This window comes from Cebus imitator, unplaced genomic scaffold, assembly GCF_001604975.1.
Source record: "Cebus imitator isolate Cc_AM_T3 unplaced genomic scaffold, Cebus_imitator-1.0 Scaffold218, whole genome shotgun sequence".
In the NCBI taxonomy this organism is placed as follows: Eukaryota; Metazoa; Chordata; class Mammalia; order Primates; family Cebidae; genus Cebus; species Cebus imitator.
In genome coordinates, this window is record NW_016107533.1 from 2,967,894 (window position 1) to 2,988,665 (window position 20,772).

At 45.7% G+C, this 20,772-nt stretch overlaps 1 protein-coding gene across 1 annotated transcript in view; it reads left to right on the forward strand.

Moving 5' to 3' along the window:
• PTPRJ (protein tyrosine phosphatase receptor type J) overlaps positions 1–20,772 on the forward strand; it is a 201,495-nt gene that overhangs the window by 86,037 nt on the left and 94,686 nt on the right. The gene's annotated exons all lie outside the window — the stretch shown is intronic.

The window sequence follows — 20,772 nt, forward strand, 5'->3', positions numbered from 1 at the left end:
GGGGTTTCACCATGTTGACCAGGATGGTCTCGATCTCTTGACCTCATGATCCACCCGCCTCGGCCTCCCACAGTGCTGGGATTACAGGCTTGAGCCACCGCGCCCGGCCTGCCTTTTTTTTTTTTAAAGGCTGGGCGTGGTAGCTCACGCCTGTAATCTATGGCACCGCCCCTCCCTGAATTACAGTGGAGCTGCAGGGGGCACCATGTGTTTAGCTGACTGATGCATCTTCAGCACTTAAGACAGTGCCTGGCACAGAGGAGGACAGAATATGGTCCTGTGACAGATGTTGAAGCTTGTGCTCTGTGCACCTGGGATAGAGCAGGAACAAGACGCATTGTCCCTGCCCTCACAGATTTACGGTCTCCTGGGTGATAAGGTAGCGTACAGTTCCGTAGCTCTCACTCTAGGACAAGTTCTGTGCCAAGTGCTTCCTCCCAGCCCTGTGACGAGGGAGCTACCATTACCACCTCCGATTTACAGGTAAGGCGAAGAAAGGATGAGTAATTGACCCAAGGGCAGGCCTAGCTTGTGATGAAGCTGAGTTCTAGCCATGGGTCTTGGCTTCAAGAATCTGTGCTCTTACCCACCATACCTGCTGCCACCAGATTCAAACCTGAATTGCATTGAGGAATCATCATACCCAGTTTGATTAAAGCTATAAAGGAACTTTGAGCATGGTTAATGGGGCACTGTATGGAAAAGGGGTTCTGGGAGCCTCTGCAGCAGGAAGGTTTTGTTGAGTGGACTCCCTTGGTAAATGGAGTGATTGGCCTCCAGGTGGTTTGCTTTTTGGATTAACTATAATACATCAGGCTTTCACAAGTGAAGATATGCCTATTTTTTCCACTCTCGGTCTATAAAGTAGATTTTTGCCATTAGAAAAATTTAAAGTGATTGGGGGCTATGGTTACTGAGAATTCAAGAGGTGGATTAACGGAATAACATTTGAATGCCGTTTTACTTTCTGTAAAACATTTTTGAGAAGTCCTGTTTTTAGCCAGGAAGCAAACTCCAGGAAAACCCTCTTTTCCATTAAAGTGTGTATGGTGTGCCGTAAACAAAGACTCAGCTCCTGTGAGCTGCCACGTTTATATAACTTATAGAAACAGAAGCTGTTTTTTTTTTTTTAAAGGTCCAAACTCATGTTGCCACACAAACAACAAAATAAACCAGTGTGTTCCAAAAACAAGCATTTGCTCCACCCACACGCACAGTTGGAAAGATGCAGGATTGATGGAAGGAGAAGTTGGAAGCCAGTGAGGTAGTGGCATATTCTTTTAGGGGCTCCTGTTAATTTTAGGAAGTCTGGAAGAAACTTCTAGGTTGTTTAGTGTTTCTGTTAGAACCACCACCTCAACAAATGTGTTATTGTAGAGACTGATTAGGGGATCTGCCTCCTTCGAGCAACCAGGATCCCCCAGCCCCAGCTTCTAGTCTGCTTCTCTTCCTCATCCCTGTTCTTCCAGCATAATGCACGGATTTCAAGTCCTGTTGACAGGTGGCTTCTTTCTTTCGTTCTTTCTTTTTTTTTTTCTTATTTTTATTTTTATTTTTTTATAGAGATGGGGTTTCTCCATGTTGGCAAGGCTGGTTTCGAACTCCTGACCTCAGGTGATCCACCCACCTCGGCCTCCCAAAGTGCTGGGATTACAGGCGTGAACCACCGCGCCCAGCCCTTTCTTTCTTTCTTTTTTTCTGAGATGGAGTCTCTCTCTGTTGCCCAGGCTAGAGTGCAATGGTGCCATCTCGGCTCACTGCAGCCTCCACCTCCTGGGTTCAAGTGATTCTCCTGCCTCAGTCTCCCAAGTAGCTGGATTACAGGCATGCAGCACCATGCCTGGCTAATTCTGTATTTTTAGTAGAGACGGTATTTCACTATGTTGGCCAGGCTGGTCTTGAACTCCTGACCTCAGGATCCACCCACCTTGGCCTCCCAGAGTGCTGGGATTACCGGCTTGAGCCATCGCGTCTGGACTTCTCTTCCTTTCTTATACAAGCCTGCGTCTCAGTTTCACTCACACATAAAGGTGGCCATGTGACCCTGTGTTGGCAAATGATCGCAGGTTGTTTTCAGGGATGGGGCTCCTGGGAAAGCCCTCTATGGGGAATTGACTCTGGCGTGACTGGGGTGTGGATGCCGTGCTCAGAGGTGCTGTAGTAATGGTGCTGCTGCTGCCATAACACAGGCAGTGCTGTGTCATGCACAGTAACCCTGTAAGGGAGGTACTGTCATGATCTCTGTCGGGTGGAGGAGGAAACAGACGGAGGAAAGGCAACTGGCCCATTCAGGCCGTACACCAAGTGCAGAGCTGGCACCCTGGCACCAGCGTTTGTTCTCGCCACCTCTCTGTTGTATACCTCTCACACAGGTGCGAGTCCCACGCCAGAGGGGCTGTGAGAGGCTACCAGTGTCCTAGCTGGGCTACCTGCTTCGGGAAGACTTATTATTGGGGAAAAATAACCCCCTTACTTATTACTAAGGGCTGAATGCTGTATGCAGTTGAGGGAAACACTCCATGTGTGTGACTTTGGACATGTTCCTTAACCTTCTTTATCTTGGTCTTCCCGCCTCTGTAAGATTGGGGTCATAATGGTATCGACTTACAGGTTTTTTTTTCTTTTGAGACAGGGTCTCGCTCTCTTGCCCAGACTGGAGTACAGTAGCCCTCCTGGGTTCAAACAGTCCCCCCACCTCAGCCTCCTGAGTAGCTAGACTATAGACACATACCACCATGCCCGGGTAATTTTTTTTTTTTTTTGGTGGGTTTTGCCATGTTGTCCAGGCTGGTCTCAAACTCCTGGACCCAAGTGATCTGCCTGCCTTGACCTCACAAAGTGCTGGGACTATAGGCATGAGTCACCATGCCCAGCCCAACTTGTAGGTTTCTTAAAAAAGTCCCTGCTTCATCCTCAGTGCTTGTGTGTGTGTGTGTGTGTGTGTGTGTGTATTTTTTAGTAGAGACAGGGTTTCACCATGTTGGCCAGGATGGTCTCCATCCCTTGACCTTGTGATCTGCCCGCCTCAGCCTCCCAACATGCTGGGATTACAGGCGTGAACCACTGTGCCCAGCAAGTGCTTGCTCTTTTGTTGTTATTGTTAAAGTATCATTATCAGCATCATTGGCAGGTAATTGAGCAACGATTGGTCTCCTTGTCAGCATGGAGATAGAAAATTGCCCACAAGGTTGGGCAAGGTGCTGGAATAGCGTCTAGGAAGAGAGATCAGTATCGAACAAGAAGACTGCTTTGCCCTTGGACAGCTTTGTGTCTGAAGCACTTTCTGATATATTCCGCTATTTAATCACCCCCTCCCTGCCAACTTTTTCAACAGGCGCACACTTAGGTAGAGCTGTTTCTTATTGGCCTGGGGCTGAGATTTATTTCTGGGCAGGTTATCTGTGTCTCTGCCTGGATAGAGGCAGGAGCAGTGGAGTTGTCACACATTCCAGGCTACTAGCTATGCAGAAATAGGAGCCAGGTAAGAGCAGATTTGCATGAATGAGGGTGTGGGGGAATGTCTTAGATGTCCATGTAGTTGTCAAAAAAGAGAATTGATGCCTTTATTTCAAAACCCAACTTTGATCTGGACATGGTGGCTGATGCCTGTAATCCCAGCACTTTGAGAGGCCAAGGTAGGTGGATCACCCGAGGTTGAGAGTTCGAGACCAGCTGGCCAACCTGGTGAAACCCTGTCTCTACTAAAAATACAAAAATTAGCCAGGCATGGTGGTGCACGTCTGTAATCTCAGCTACTTAGGGGGCTGAGGCAGGAGAATTGCTTGAATCCAGGAGGCGGAGGTTGCAGTGAGCCGAGATAATGTCACTGCACTCCAGCCTCGGCGACAGACAAAAACCCCAACTTTGGAGAGGTTAGTCTCCTGAGAAGGGAGGTTTTGGTATCCTTCACTCACTGCTGTAAAATAGTGACTGGCGCATAATAGGTGCTCAATAAATATTTGTTGGATGAATGAACGGATGAAAGGTAATTGGCCTTCCTTGCTCAGTTCTCATTAAAAATTCAGGTTTTCACATAGATGGGCAGTGTCCCCACAGGCTGCTGCAGGGTGGCCATTTGCGATGGCCTCACCAGTCTTTCCCAGAGGAGGGGAGTGCACATTTTTTAGCTACTTTTGCTCTGACTGATACACTTGGCTGCCTAACAAAAAGCCAGAGAAGAACTAAGATTTTTAGCATCATTCAAAATGCTTGCTATTCCTTTTGCTTTGTGAAATCATGAGCTAGTTATTTTGAGTTCACATAAAGGTCAGAACTTGATCTGGGGAAGGAGGTTCCCCTTGGTTTATGCGAGAGGAACTTTTTCGCCCTTGTGTTTATTTTATCCGAAGGCTTCTGTTTTTCTCCCAAGCTAAAATCTGGCGTTTGTTGTAGAAAGTTCTCAGCTTTTGTGTGTGTGTGTGTGTGTGTGTGTGTGTGTGTGTGTGTGTGTGTTTAAAAAGAGCTCATATTTTGGCTTTAGTTTGGATTCTCAGTGATTTTTCTTTTTCTGCCCGAGAGTTGATTTTCTGCTCCTTGAAAGGCCAGCCCTCAAGTGCCTGAAGTTGTTTCGTTTTAGAGGTGACTTAATCATTTTCTTAGGCCTTTCAGTGCTGCTTCCAGCTTGGGTTTCCTTCTATTTTTAGTTTTTATGTGGGACAGGGTCTCAAAGTACACAGGCTCTTTTCCCCACCCCTTGCCCTCATTTTGACCGTGTGTCAAATGAGTCCTCTTTCTTCTTCACGTATAATTTTGTGAATTGGGGAAGGTGGTGAAGGCCCTTGAACCCTGGCTTTGTCATGGCCCTTCCTTGAGGACCTGGAGGTCTCTCCCCCTAAGGGCTGGGTCGGTTCAGAAAATGGGAAAGGCTGGACCTGTTGGAGAGAGGATACAGCAGGGTGTGGACAGCTGGGCTGACACTGGGCAGGAGCCCAGCAGCAGCGGAAGCTGCAGGGTCAGCTCACCGTGGGCTGAACTTGGGCATTGCCTGTTCAGGTGGGAGCTGCCCGAGCCCTTCCTGCTCCCTGAGGATCCTCAGCATGTTTTCCTGCTGAGTGAGGAGTAAGGAATGAAGCCTGATAGGCAGCCCAAACTGCAAATTTCTTTCTTTATTTCTTTACTGTTTTTGAGATGGAGTCTTACTCTGTTGCCCAGGCTGGAGTGCAATGGTGCGATCTCAGCTCACTGCAACCCCCGGCTTCTGGGTTCAAGTGATTCTTCTGCCTCAGCCTCCCGAGTAGCTGGGATTACAGCCGCCTGCCACCACGCCCAGCTTATTTTTGTATTTTTAGTAGAGATGGGGTTTTACCATGTTGGCCAGGCTGGTCTTGAACTCCTGACCTCAAGTGATCCACCTACCTCTGCCTCCCAAAGTGCTGGGATTACAGGCATGAGCCACCGTGCCCAACCCCAAGCTGCAGATTTAATAGGGAAACTGAGGGAAGAGATTCTCCCTAGCAGCAGTGGGGCTGAGACCTGTTTTCCTCAACTGCTTTGGTTTCTGAGTCCTTCCTGCTCTTCTAAGCCCCCTCAGCATGTGTCATTCCTGGGAGGAGGTGGCTCTCCCAGGACCCGATGCCCAAATCTGTACTCATCTTCACTTCTCCCCAGGGTACCCCTCAGTGTTTCCCCATTACACTGATTCAATTTACATGTTCTAGAAGCATCTATAAGTCTTTTTCCTGTTTGTATATTGTATATCCTCTGAAATATTAAAAAACTTTCAAAAGTAAGTATCTTTCTCTGTGGTGACCTATATGTATGGCACGTTATAGGATCCAAAGCCCTTTCATGCATTGTTTTTCTTATAAGTAATGTTTGTAAACAATAACAAGGTAGACCCCATGGTGTGCTTACTATGCGGGGTCTGTTCTAAGAATGGTATACACATTACCTTCCTAACCCACCCCTAGCATCCACTGTGCTATTGTCACCCCTGTTACGTGGTGGAGAGAAGAAGGCAGTGAGAGGTGGAATGACACTCCTGAGGCCAGGCATTTGCCAGGGGAGGTCTGGAATTTGAACCCAGGCAGCTGAACTTCAGAATCCTGGTGTTTAACCACGACACCATGCTGGCCTTCATGTTATTGAGCAGGATAAGGAATTGTCACTTTTGATTTATTTTTGAAACATGAAAACGCTTCTCTTAAAAAATTCAAAAATGGGCCTTACCCCTGTAATCCCAGCACTTTTGGGGGCCGAGGTGGGTGGATCACCTGAGGTCAGGGGTTCAAGACCAGCCTGGCCAACATAGTAAAACCCTGTCTCTACTAAAAATACAAAAATTAGCCAGGCATGGTGGCGGTCATCTGTAATCTCAGCTACTTGGGAGGCTGAGGCAGGAGAATCGCTTGAACCCGGGAGTCTGAGGTTGCAGTGAGCTGAGACTGTGCCACAGACTCCAGCCTGGCGACAGAGCAAGACTGTCTCAAAAAAAAAGGTAATACGTAGCTGGGCACGGTGGTGTGCACCTGTAGTCTCAGCTACTTAGGAGGCTGGGGCAGGAGGGTCGTTTGAGCCCAGGAATTTGAGACTGCAGTGAGCTCTATAATTACACCACTGCACTCTAGCCTAGGTGGCAGAGTGAGACCCTGTCAAAAAAAAGACAAAGTAATGTGTATTGCAGCAAGTACTTGAATAATGTAGACGTATAAAAGCAAAAAGTGAGAATCCCCCCTCCTCCTCCAGTGCCCTGAGATAGACTGAGGAGTTAACAGGGGATGTCCTTGAAGACTTTCCATTTGGAATGCATGTGTATTTTATATGTTAGGTATCGTAACATATGTAATTACGCTAAGGGGTCCCCACCATCACCCTGCAGGCAGTGGGTGGAAGTTCAGGAGTTAAGTCTGCTCCAGAGCACAGGGTGGTGTAACAGAAAAGTGTGACTTGAATCCAGATCTCCCTCTCCACTGTGGCTGTCTCCTGGGGAACGATCAGGGGCTGGTTTTATAGGAATTATCCAGTCATATGACTATTATTTTTTTTGAGACCGAGTCTCACTTGGTCGCCCAGGCTGGAGTGTGGTGGCGTGATCTTGACTCACTGCAACCTCCGCCTCCTGGGTTCAAGCAATTCTCCTGCCTCAGCCTCCCAAGTAGCTGGGATTACAAGCATGCACCACCACGCACGACTAATTTTTGTATTTATAGTAGAGAAGGTGTTTCACCATGTTGGCCAGGCTGATCTTGAACTTCTGACCTCAGGTGATCTGCCCGCCTTAGCCTCCCAAAGTGCTGGGATTACAGGCATGAGGCATTGTCCCTGGCCTTCCAGTTGTATTCTTGACAGATGGTTTTCCACGAAGTTGTGGGCACCTCCCAGGGTCACAATTAAATGGTTAAATGAGTCACAATTGCATAATGATTGTGGATACCTCCCAGGGTCTCAGTGAAAAAGGAACTTGGCTTCGGACAAAGACGGAATAATGCAAATCTTCACTTTTGGTTTAGAAAATCTGAAACCTGTGGTGGAGAATACAGAAAAGAAGGAAGTAGAATGAGTCCCCCCCACCCCCTTCCTTTTTGTCTCTCCTCTGGAGAGAGAAGGGATTAGGAGGCCTCCTGGAAAGGAGTCCCTTTCCTGTGATCAAACTCTCCCCTTCCCTCCCCCAGAGCAATTACCGAGCCTCTGGCTTGGAACCTTCCTCGCAGGCCTGGAGGAGACACCATTCTGCGGACAATGGGGGGAAGGAAAGGAAAGCGATGCGGCTGCCAGTGGTGCAGATGACTTCCTCGATGCCAGACTTGCTTGCGCGTTCAAAGTCCCTCCTCGGAGGTCCCCTGGTAGACCCTGGAGATAGGATGTGCTTTCACTCCCTACAGCTGATTGTCCAGGAAAGAAAGTTTCAGACTTTCTTAGGCAGGGAAGGGCCCTCTGACTGTGAATTTATTTGGAAATTTGAAAGAGAAGAGTCTTATCCCAGGAAGCATTCTTTTTCTTTCCCCCTGGATTTGACAGGCCAGGCAACAGCGATTATCCAAACCACTGCTCTGCACCAAGAGGCAAACCACAGGAAAAAGAAATCCGAGCAAGCAAGGAGCATAGAAGTTCCCCAAAGCATGCCTTCTTGTTTTTCTCAGAGGACAGTCTTTTCATTCATGCTTTGCAGATTGGTCCAGCAAATGTAGTTCTTCTAGTTTCCTATCTACATAAGCAGGATATTAGGGGGAAGAGGAGAGGCCTGCAAAAAGCTATGATAGCCAGGGGGGAGTTAGGATAGGAGAAACTGAGAAAAGGGGAGGCATGTGCTCAAACACCTTCATTGCTCTTGGGGACCCTTCACATGCTTAGTTTCTGTTTTGTTTTTTGAGACACAGTCTTGCTCTGTCACCCAGGCTGGAGTGCAATAGCGAGATCTCAGCTCACTGCAACCTCCACCTCCTGGGTTCAAGTGATTCTCTGCCTCAGCCTCTCAAGTAGCTGGGATTACAGGCACCCGCCACTATGCGAGGCTAATTTTTTATTTTTATTTTTATTTTTAGTAGAGACGGGGTTTCAACATGTTAATCAGGCTGGTCTCGAACTCCTGACCTCAGGTGATCTGGCCGCCTCGGCCTCCCAAAGTGCTAGGATTACAGGCGTGAGCCACCGCACCCAGCCAACATGCTTAGTTTCTTATGATAATACGGAAGGCCCATGTTTCAATAGGCCTGAAAAATATTAATCTAGCCCAATATGACAGTCTGCTAATTATATGACTGGGCCTGCTTAGAAGATCAAGGCAATAATACTACATTCAGAGTACTCAGTTGAGGAAGATGAAACAGTGCAATGCATACTGACTTCCATCATTTCTTTTATTCCTCATTTGGAGAGACAACAGAGCCGAGATAGACGTGTTAGAGATGGCTCAACTGATTGATGTATTGGTTGAATGAATGACCTGCTTGACGCAGTAGGAACACTGAATGAACATTTTAAAATCGGCTGGTATAGGTCAAAAACTGCACAGGTTGCTGGAAATAGGTAGATAAAAAGACATTGATATGGTTTGGTGTGTCGCTACCCAAATTTCACCTTGAATTGTAATAATCCCCACATGTCAAGGCCGGGAACGGACGGTGATAATTGAATCATGGGGTGGTTTCCCCCATGCTGTTCTCGTGATAGTGAATAACCCTCACGAGAGCTGATGGTTTTATAAATGGGAGTTTTCTGCACAAGCCCTCTTGCCTGCCGCCATGTAAGATGTGACTTTGCTCCTCCTTTGCCTTCTGTCATGATTGTGAGGCCTCTCCAGCCATCTGAAACCATGAGTCAATTAAGCCTCTTTCCTTTATAAATTACCCAGTCTCAGGTATGTCTTTAGTAGCAGCATGAGAATAGATTAATATAGACATGGACCTCACCTGCAGGGAGTTTGCACTGTAATGGCGGCGAGAGCTCATGTGATCGATCCGCAGTAAGATAGAAGAGTGAGCTCAGGCAGAGGAACACAGAACCAGGATGGTCCATGCACTGAATCTGGCCTTCCGCTTACTTTCTCCAGGAGCACTGGCTGGGTACCTCTCCTCCCTAATCCTCCCTTTGCTCATGCGTGAAATGAAGATCAAGAAAGGTCTACACTCAGAGGTCTCTTGCAAAGATTAAAGGAGAAGAGGCATGGAAACTGCCTTTGCACACAGCCTGGCATATACTGATGTCTGCTGATACTCTTATTTTTATGTTCCTTCACATTCCAAATTTGCCCCAGGGAGAATTCCAGGACAGCTTTGGAGAGGAAGAGATCTTTGAATCAAGTCTTGAAATCACCCTACGAGGTACAAAGGAGGTGACATCAGATGTGTTCCCATAATCATCATCTTCTTTATTTATTTATTTTTTTGAGACAGAGTCTCGCTCTATTGCCCATGCTGGAGTGCAGTGGGGCGATCTTGGCTCGCTGCGACCTTTGCCTCCTGCTTTCAAAGGTTCCTCCTGCCTCAGCCTCCCAAATAGCTGGGATTACAGGCACCTGCCACCGCGTCTGGCTAATTTTTGTAATTTTAGTAGAGATGGGGTTTCACCATGTTGGCCAGGCTGGTTTCAAACTCCAGACCTCAAGAATCCAGCTGCCTCAGCCTCCCAAAGTGCTGAGATTACAGGCGTGAGCCACTGCATCCGGCCCAGATCTTCTCAATTCTAAATGGCTGTGATTAAAAACTGCATTGACAATTAATTTGTTTATGGAATGCCAGTTATCTGATGATGGTGAACAAATGCAACTTGACTGTATAATACTTATTTTGGTTTTGGACCAAGGTCACCATTAAAGATGCCAAGTTGTTGTTCAAGGAAATAGCTCATGTCGTGGAATTGCATCTCATTTGCAGTTGGTTCTCCCTGAAAAGTCAACGCTGTGGGAGAAATGATGTTTAGTCAAAATCATCAGTGAAACTCATTCCTCAAATCATTCCAAAATAGAATGAACAAAGTGGCACTCATCTGCCACATTGAGAAACATTCACCGTATCTCAGTAAGCTCCCCTCAGCCAGTTAGTCCTCTATGGTTGAAAAAGGTGCCATATCCTTGGTTGGGCATCCAATAAAATATCATTATTTAGGGGCTACATGGATGGAAAATCCATGTTCTTAAAGGTTAGATCACCATGAGGATGTTGAGAAATGGCACACAGGGGCTGGGCGTGGGGTGGCTCACCCTTGTAATCCCAGCACTTTGGGAGGCCGAGGTGGGTGGATCACTTGAGGTCAGGAGTTCGAGACCAGCCCAGCCAACATGGTGAAACACCATCTCTCCTAAAAATACAAAAATTAGCCAGGCATGGTGGCGTGCGCCTGTAATCCTAGCTACTAGCCAGGCTGAAGCAGGAGAATCGCTGAAACCCAGGAGGCAGAGGTTGCAGTGAGGTGAGATCGTGCCACTGCACTCCAGTTTGGGTGACAGAGTGAGACTGTCTCAGAAAAACAAAAACAAAAAATAAAACAACAACAGAAAACAAAGAAATGGCACACAGGAATTGGGACTCAGCGAGTAGGTTTGGGTCTCCCAGCTCAGGCTCAAGTCCACAGTGTGGGCGAAGTAGTACCCATGCTATTTAAATTATTTTTATTTCACTCCTGCATCCCCTCAGCAAGTATAGTTTAATGCACCTGAGTAATATGCTTATGTGTTGGGATTCCTCCATGTGCTCTTGCTGGTGATCTGATTTTAAATGTGAACGTGCCATTGCTAGGAGTTTTTGTTCTATGTGTTATTCTGTGTGGAAAATTTCTTAAATGGGATTCCTGAAGTATTCTTATTTATCCTCTGGCAGTTTATCAACAGCAGCAAATATTCATTCATTATTATTGTTTGGAGGGAAGAATTATTTTATATTCCTTAATTAAAAGTGGCTTTGACATTTTCAAATATAGAGGGAAGTTGATAATTTAGTGCTGTATGATAGGACCTTTAGTTGGTCTGAATGTCACATAATCATGCAAATTGCTGGTAAAGTATATTATTATCTGCTTTCTGAGAGGTGGAGGGATTTGGTTTTCCTGGGATTGCATAATTATTGGTTCACTAGAACTACAGACAAGTTAAGAGAAGGGTTAGGTACTATCTAGTTCACTTTTCTTCCAGTGCAGGGAACATTCTACAAGGTTCCGAACAGATATAATAGCTCATAAAAACAGTGACCAGTGATTGAATTCTTCCTGTCAAACAATGTGAAAAACATTAGTAGAAGTGGTGTCTTAGCCTGCTTTTGCTGCTGTAACAGAATACCTGAGTGTGAGTAATTTTTTTTTTGAGACAGAGTCTTGCTCTGTCACCGAGGCTGGAGTGCAGTGGTGTGATCTTGGCTCACTGCAACATCTGCCTCCTGGGTTCAAGCGGCTTTCCCACTTTAGCCTCCTGAGTAGCTGGGATTACAGGCACCCTCCATCATGCCTGGCTAATTTTTGTATTTTTGTAGAGACAGGGTTTCACTATGTTGGCCAGGCTGGTCTTGAACTCCTGACCTCAGTTGATCCGCCTGCCTCATCCTCCCAAAGTGCTGGGATTACAGGCGTGAGCCACTTCGCCTGGCCCAGAGACTAATTTATAATGAGCAGAAATTCACTGGCTCACAGTTCTGGAGGCTGGGAAGTCCAATGTCAGGGTGCCAGCATCTGTCCAGGGTCTTCTTGCTGTATCATCCCATGGCAGAAGTGCAGAAGGGCAAAGAGAGGGGGCTGAACTTTCCCTTTTATAATGTCACCAACTTCACCCATGAGGGTGGAGTCCTAATGGCCTAATCACCTCTCAAAGATCCCATCTCTTAATACTGTTACAATGGCAATTACATTTCAACGTGACTTTTGGAGGGGACAAATATACAAACCATAGCAGGTGGCAAGAAGTATTAAACTACTAGGTCCTTGACACTGTGTTTTGTACTGGGGTGTATTTTTTCCAACAATCCTAAAAAGCATTCTAATAGAGATAGCACTATATATCATACCCATTTGCAGGTGGAAATGCACAGAGATTCAGGAGTGTTCACGTAGAAACACAAGATTTGTCTAATGACCTTCTATGATCAGAGTCTAATTGTGACCTTGTTTAGCAGATGCTTCCTGCAGTCTTTGGTCTAATCCAAAAGCCAATGATCTGTTTTTCTTGACTCTTTCTGATCTGTGTTTCTAAATGTGTTGATATACTGCATCACTGGTGTGCAGGATGATTTTAGATGTTGCACAGGTGAACATTTAATAGTCATCTATTTTAATATGTTTTAGGAAAAAGCCCATAAAACGGTGAAACCCATTAAAACCCTATGGTTTTTTGGATAGTATTACATAGGGTGAAGCTAATTTCATTTAAGTAAAAAATATGCAGGTCAATTTAAATAAAACCATTAAATAGATAATAGTATAAATGGTTTGTGGCTACAGCAAAAATGATGATGGTGGTACTTGAATGTCCACATTAATTTAAGTGACATACATGTTCATAGATACCATTTCATCTTAACGTGGTTCTGTTGGACAGAACAGTCTTATGATGGGGTGGTCTCCGTGCCTCACCTTGTGCCCACTGGCTCTGTTTGTTTCCTCTGGGGTCACACATAGGGAGCTATGTATATCTTTCTCATTTCCCTCTCTGGGTTAAACGTCCCCAGCTATCTGATCTGTTTGCTGCGTGCCTTGGCTGTTCGTGCCCTGGTCTTCCCCCACCTGCAGTCTCTATTCTAAAATGTGGGCCTCCCACATGAGGTCCAGCTCCTCCTGAGATCCCAGAGGTGTGGCTGCTGTGATGGCGACCTTGTTTAGCAGGTGTTCCCTGGAATCCATCCTCCCACTCATCATCCTACCTTTTGATCTGTTTCCCATGAACTGCTCACCTCAGTTTTCTCATCTGTAAGATGGAGAGAGAACGTAAGTGCTTAGCACAGTGTTACTAGCACAGACTACTGTTGCTCCTGTTAAATCACTTTTCCTTTGCTGCCAACGGGTCCTATTTTCTGTTTACGGCTTCTTCAATATGAACTGATCAACTGTAACTTGAAAATTTCCAAACTTAGGACTTTTAGACTCATAGTGAAAGGATCTTCCCGATTCCCTTGATCAGTTTTTTTCTTAAAAAAAAAAAAAAGATATTTGACATCTTTTTGCTTCTGAGTTCAGTTTTTCTTCTCCTTTTTTTCTGGGTGATGGTTCATTATTTAAGAAATTTCTATGTTCGTGTCATTTAAAAGTAAACCTGTGTAGCTGAAAGTGTCTTAGAGGTTTTGCTTGCATTTTCAGTTGACCCATTCACTTTGCAAGTCTTTAGAGTATTATTTTTTAAGACAGCTTGCAGCTGTTTTCTTATATATATTTTATATGATAGAGTTATATTGAAAACATACTAAACCTTTAAAAACCGTAGTTTATAATTTATAAGCCATGTGGCATATTATTTTATTTTATTTTATTTTTTTTGAGATGAAATTTTTGCTCTTGTTGTCCAGACTGGTGTGCAATGGCATGGTCTTGGCTCACTGCAACCTTTGCCTCCCGTGTTCAAGTGATTCTCCTGCCTCAGCTTCCCAAGTAGCTGGGATTATAGGGACCCACCACCATGCCTGGCTAATTTTTGTATTTTTGGTAGAGATGGGGTTTCACCATGTTGGCTAGGCTGTTCTTGAACTCCTGACCTCAGGTGATCCCCGCCTCGGCCTTTCAAAGTGCTGGGATTACAGACATAAGCCATTGTGCCCGGAGCATATTTTTATTTTTATTTTTGAGACAGATCTTACTCTGTCACCCAGGCTGGAGTGCAGTGGCTTGATCACGGCTCACTGTAGCCTTGACCTCCTGAGCTCAAGCAATCCTCCTGCCTCAGCCTCCCAAGTAGTTGGGACCACAGCCACATGCCACCACGCCCAGCTAAGTTTTGTATTTTTTGTAGAGATGGAGTTTTACCATGTTGCTCAGGCTGTAATTTTTAAAAACTAAAAAAAGAAAAAAGTGTTTAAAGCACTTTAAATTGAGAACCTTAAATATCTTCATGTGTTTGTATTCCTAATTTATTTTTGCAGCAGTAATTATTTCAGCTGTCTTTAGTATTAACATGTTGGAACCTTGGATTAATTTGTGCATGGATATATTTAGAGCCTTTTACTTGATAAGAATCATGTATATCATGACTGAATTTGTAATTTCCCAGCATGAGACTCAACTTAATAGACAGTATTTAGATTCTAGGCAACAATGGGTTATATAAACCAGCATCATTTAGGGAGTGGCAAAGACTCTCTCCCCACCTATTCTGTGAACTTGGGCAAGGTGTGTAGTCTTTCTGGGCCTTAGCCTAATTAGACCCTTTCTCCTGTAACCCAGAGGGGTGTTAGTAAAGTTGGTGTGAAAAAAAAATCAATTATTTTACTGATGCAATTTGGGTGAAACTTTGAAGTTCAGTGTTAACATGATGGTTGTGGAGACATTGAACCCTAACCCTTAGGCCAGGGATTCAAAGTTTTTTTTTGACTCTCATGTTGAATGTTCTCTGAAGTGCAGTGTGCCATGGTTTTAAGGTAATTCTGAGAATTCTAAGGCCCTTGCTGGAATAAGTAAGGAGAATATGGGATTTCAGCAAATTAGGGCCAGGAGTCAGTGTTCTCAGCATGGAAGAATCTCACCTCCAAAAATTGTATTTGGGTTTTGCACATTAAGCAAGCATGGTTGAGGTGCAGTGCCGGGCCAGTGATGGCAGCCAGGCCCTTGGCCAGGTTCGTTTGCATACTGGGGAGCTAGTGAGAGTCTACCAGCTGAGACAGCTGACGGAGGAGAACATGATGAATAGTTGGGAACTGTGGAATCTCCAAGATTTTTCCATTTTTGTTAACAACTAGCAGTTGCATGCTAGCATCTTTTATTTATTTATGTATTTATTTTTGAGACAGGGTCTCTGTCACCCAGCCTGGAGTGCAGTGGTGCAGTCAGTCATAGCTCACCACAGCTTGAAACTCTTGGGCTGAAGTGATTCTCCTTCCTTAGCCTCCCAAGTAGCTAGAACCACAGGCATGTGCCATCATGCGTGGCTCATTAAAAAAATTTTTTTTTTTTTTTTAATATTTTTGGTGGTAGAGATGGGTTCTCAGTGTATTGCTCAGGCTGGTCTTGAACTCTTTGGCTCAAGCGATCTTCCCACCTTGGCCTTCCAAAGTGCTGCATTTACAGGCATGGGCCACTGCACCTGGCCTGTGCTAGCCTCTCAACATCTTTCCCAGATGTTGTGTCCCTTTCCTGGGTGGCTGCTGCTTTCTGCCACATTTCACCTTGGCGTTCTGCACCTTCTAGCACGTCTCCTTTTCCAGCCTCATTCCCTGAGACGTAGCTGGAGTTCTAGTTGAGCCAGCCTGCCCATTGTTTTCTCTGCTGGAACTGGGTGTTTCAGTCTCCTGCATGGAGTGTTCTTCCTTCCCAGCTGAAGTCCTGGTCATCCCATTTCCATCAGAAAGGCCCCTTTGTTCATGAAGCCTCTCATGGTCCTTCCCTCTACACCACCCAGGTAAGCTTTCTCTCTTTTTGGAATTACCCTGTAGGAAGAACATGGTGGCTTGACCTGGTTTGAGTCCCACCCATCTGTTTACCTGGGGAGTGATCTTGGGTGGGTCAGTTGATGTTCTCAGTGCCTTACAAAATGGGGCAGAGGATACCCAACCCCTATGAGATGGTGCAGCTGGAGTGCCTTACACACAGGGCCTGACGTACTAGCCTCTCTGCAAGCACTGGTGTCTTACCTCTTCTGTTTCTCTAATGGTGTTTTGCACATTCACTATTAGAGTTTGTGTTTTTGTTTCACCTTGTTTTAATAAATTATAATCTTATGGGAGATGACACTATCTTTTGTTTGATATATGGAAAATGTTTCACTGATTATCTGTAGAATCAAGTTTGTCTGGAGTTACTCTGGTTAAGGAATGAAATCGGGGAGCTCTTGTGTTCAAAGAGACCTCCTTCTTCTTTTTTATTCTTGTATTTCTGTCCTCCTCCTCATTTTTTAGCTTCCATTTTTACTCCCTTTCGTATTGAGAAAGTACCAGGCTCACTTCAAAGAGTTGACTTCAAAGATCTCCCCTAGCCCAGAAATATTTGCCACTGAAGCCTGTAGGAATTGGCATCAATGGGAGACCCCGTGGTGGTTGCATTTAAGAGTTTTTTGGGGGCTTCTATTTTTATCATTCTTTTAAATGGTAAGAGGGGAGGGTTACAGAAATATCTGCTTCTTTAAGATATCAAACATAAGCCAGTGAAGTTCCAAAAAAACAAAAAAAAATATGATACCTTAGAGAAATAAAAGGGATTTTACAATGAGTAGAAAAGAACAAGTCTTTTTTCTTTTCTTTTCTTTTCTTTCTTTCTTTCTTTTTTTTTTTAAAGATTACATTTACTGTTTTGTCCTAGTTACAAGAGCTTAGGACAGAAATAAAGCCTTAACTGGTAGGTAACATTTTCCAAGATGGCTGAGTGGGGTGGCGTGTTACATAGCGGAAAACAGGGGCTTGGGCCTGTTGAGACCTCACAGCCAGCTCTTCTTGGAGCTGTGGGTGTGGGCTGAAAGAGAAGACAGGGAGATTAAAGACCAGTGATTTCCCTCCATGGACCCTTTGATGTTCTTGTTTGTTGACTTTTTGAGGGTTGGAGTGACCAACTCTTCCAGGAATGAGAAATGGAATCCCTCCCAGTTTTGATGGTAGTCCCAAAATATATTTCCTGAAGGCCTACTCTGTGTCTCAGCACCATGCCAGGACTCCCCCACCCAGCCTTTCCGAGCGTGCTACATACAGTCTTCCTGATCCAAGGTCCTGCCACCTGCCCGCTCGTCACCCTTGGCCCCACCCCATGCCTTTGCACAAATCTTTCCAGCCTGCTCCCAAATCCTGACCTCATACCGGCGCAGGAATTCTTACTTAACCTCCAAGACCTGGTTCAAGGGCTAAATCCTTTATGGAGACTTGTGATTTTTCCTCAGCTGGTTGCTTTGTTCTCCAGTGATTTGTTACCTTGTGAACAAATATAATCATTTTATTCTGCTGGAATGATCTATTTACACTTCTATCCCTGCAAATTGTACCCTGCCCTTCAATGTCTAAGTGAATAGCATAAACAGGTGCTCTAGGAATTGAGACTAAGTTGGAGCTGGGTGATCAGGGAAGGTTTTAAGGAAGAGATCTGGGGCAAATAGCTAAAGATGGATTTTTTTTTTTGGAGGTGGAGTCTCGCCCCCTCGCCCAGGCTGGAGTGCAATGGCATGATCTGCGTTCATTACAACCTCTGCCACCCGGGTTCAAGCGATTCTCCTGCCTCAGCTTCCTGTTGGGGTGACAGGAGCCCACCACCATGGCTGGCTAATTTTTGTATATTTAGTAGAGACAGATTCTGGCCATATTGGCCAGGCTGGTCTTGAACTCTTGACCTCAAGTGAGCCACCTACCTTGGCCTCCCAAAAACTGCTGGGATTACAGGCATGAGCCACTGTGCCTGGCCTGATGGATTCAGTTTATGTGCAAAATTTAACAGGATGGGTTTTGGCAGTTCAGGCTGTTAGGAGACAAGGGTGGAAAGGTGTCCCGGAGCCCTACAGAGATGGGCCTCAAGTGCCAGAAGCGATGTTGGACCATTTTTAGAAGAGAGATGTTAAAGTGGAGTTTTTAGGAAGATCTGGCTGAGTAGGAGTGAGCGGATTGGATGTAAAAGGGGGAGTGGGAGGCATCGGGAAGGCCAGGTAGGAGAACATTGCCACAGTCCAGAAAGGAGGTGACGGGGTGTGGACCAGGGATCACAAAGCAGTGACTTGCCATGTGCTTCTGTCTAGCTAGAGAGCTCAGCATGGTTTGCGCCTTATTAAATGGTTGAAAAAAAAATCAAAAGAATATATGCTGCGATATGGGGAAATTCTATGAAATTTAAATGTCAGTGTCTATAGTTTTTTTTTTTTTTTTTTTTTTTTTTTTTTTTTTTTTTTTTTTTTTTTTTTTTTTTTTTCTGGACTATAGCCATGCTTTTCATTCATGTATTGTTTGTGGATGCTTTCACACAGTCATGTCAGCCCTGAGCAGTTGTTGCAGAGACCGTATGACCTCCAAAGACTGAAATATGTACTCTCTGGCCCTCCCCAGAAAAAGTTAGCAGACACCAGGTGTAGACCAACCAGGGCGAGGGAGCCTATGACCGGAAATGCAAAGACAGGCAGGATCAAGGGACAGTTTAGAGCAGGGGTGTCCAATCTTTTGGGTTCCCTCGGCCACATTGGAAGAATTGTCTTGGACCACACATAAAATACGCTAGCACTAACGATAGCTGACGAGTTTAAAAAAAAAAAATCACGTGGCTGGGCGTGGTGGCTCAAGCCTGTAATCCCAGCACTTTGGGAGGCCGAGGCGGGTGGATCACGAGGTCAAGAGATCGAGACCATCCTGGTCAACATGGTGAAACCCCGTCTCTACCAAAAATACAAAAAATTAGCTGGGCATGGTGGTGCGTGCCTGTAATCCCAGCTACTCAGGAGGCTGAGGCAGGAGAATTGCCTGAACCCAGGAGGCGGAGGTTGCGGTGAGCCAAGATCGCGCCATTGCACTCCAGCCTGGGTAACATGAGTGAAACTCAATCTCAAAAAAAAAAAAAAAAATCACGAAAAAATCTCAAAATGTTTAAGAAAGTTTACGAATTTGTGTTGGTCCACATTCAAAGCCATCCTAGGCCACATGCAGGCCGTGGGTTGGCCAAGCTTGGTTTAGAGGAAGATGCAGTCTAGGAGAGTTTTCCCTTCTCTGCTGATGTAACTCCATGTCTTGGTGTTGGTGTTCTAGATGCAAGCATCTTTAGGCAGGGGAGTGTGTGTGGAAGGGTGAAGGGGTTGTGCCTTCATGACTCTGGTGTGTGTGTGTGCGCACGTGCATGTGCGTTTGTGCGCACGTGCATTTGCATGTGTGCGTACATGTGCGCGTGCATGTGCGTGTGCGTGTGCGTGTGTGTGTGTGTGTGTGTGTGTGTGATGCTGAACTAGTCTTAGAATAAACCCAAACACTGGATGGTTCTGAGTTTAGTGCAGCTTTCAAGGCTGGACAGCTTGCTGCCTGCTGGTGAAGGTAGACAAGACTGGGCAGTGAAGCCAAAGGACAACACCTCACTCTGAGGCTCCCAGAGAAGGTAGGAGGGCAGAGGAGGAGGAGAAGCGGCCCTTGGGGGAAGGCCTTCTACCCGGCCCAGCTTCTCAAGGGTGTGTTTGCGTCTGACCTAAGGCATTGCAGCTCTTTGTTTCTGGCTGTGTTCAGGCTTTCCCCCGCTTGCCTTCTGGGATGATAGGGGAAGCTGATGACTGCTTTAAAGTAAAGAGAAGGCGGGGAGGTCAACTTCCTTAGAGTCCAGTGCCTGCTTCTGGGTTGGGGCAGGGCAGAATGCCACCCACTGAACTCTCTAAATGTGTAAAGAAACAAACTGGAAGCACAGAGTTAAAAGGGAGACCCCAGAAGACAACAGAACATCCTGAAGCATATCCTCCATCAGGGAAGAGGCGTGACTTTCACCTGGCTTGCAGAATGGGCATCTCACATGCTGTGAGTCCGAGGGCAGATGCCCCTCAGACCAGGAGAGTTCCTAGGGACAAAAGCCTCTTACCACCTTTAGAGAAATTGAGTCTTATTGCTAGAAAATATTTTAGAGAGGTTCTGGTCTAAGCTTCTCATTTTGCAGTTGAGAAACCACCTCAGGCCCAAGCTGGATGGATTTACCAAAGCTGGTTGGCACTGGAACTTGTATTTAATCTCAGGTCTTTTATTAGTCCTGTGGAACAAATCTTAACTTTTTCAAGTGCATACTGTGTGCCCGGCTGTGTGCTGGATGCTTTATCTGCAGGTTTAATCTTCACCACAACTATGGGAAGTAGCTACTATCTCTCTTTTATAAGTGGGAAAAGTGAGGCTTAGAAAGGCCAGTGTGCCCATGATCTGGTAGCTCAAGAGGGAAATTGGATCGGAGTCCATCTGAGACTGACTCCAGAGCTGGTGTTCTTAGTGAATAGGGGCACATAAAACTGTTCTGAGTGGCTTCCTAGCTTCTGTTGCCAATGTCCAATCCATTCTGGGTTTCTGTTAATTCATCGACTGTGCACCGAGTACCTGCGAGAAGTCAGAAGGGTGCTGGGTTGGTGAGGATGGGTTGTATCCCATCTTGGGTTTGGCCAAGCCGAAGAGAATGCCAAAGACTGGCCAAGGTAGAGAATGATTGTTCTTGGCCTCAGTTCCATGCTCCTCTCCTCTGTAAAACTGCCCCTGACACCCCAGCAGGATTGATATCCTCCATTTTTTTTTTTTTTTTTTTTTT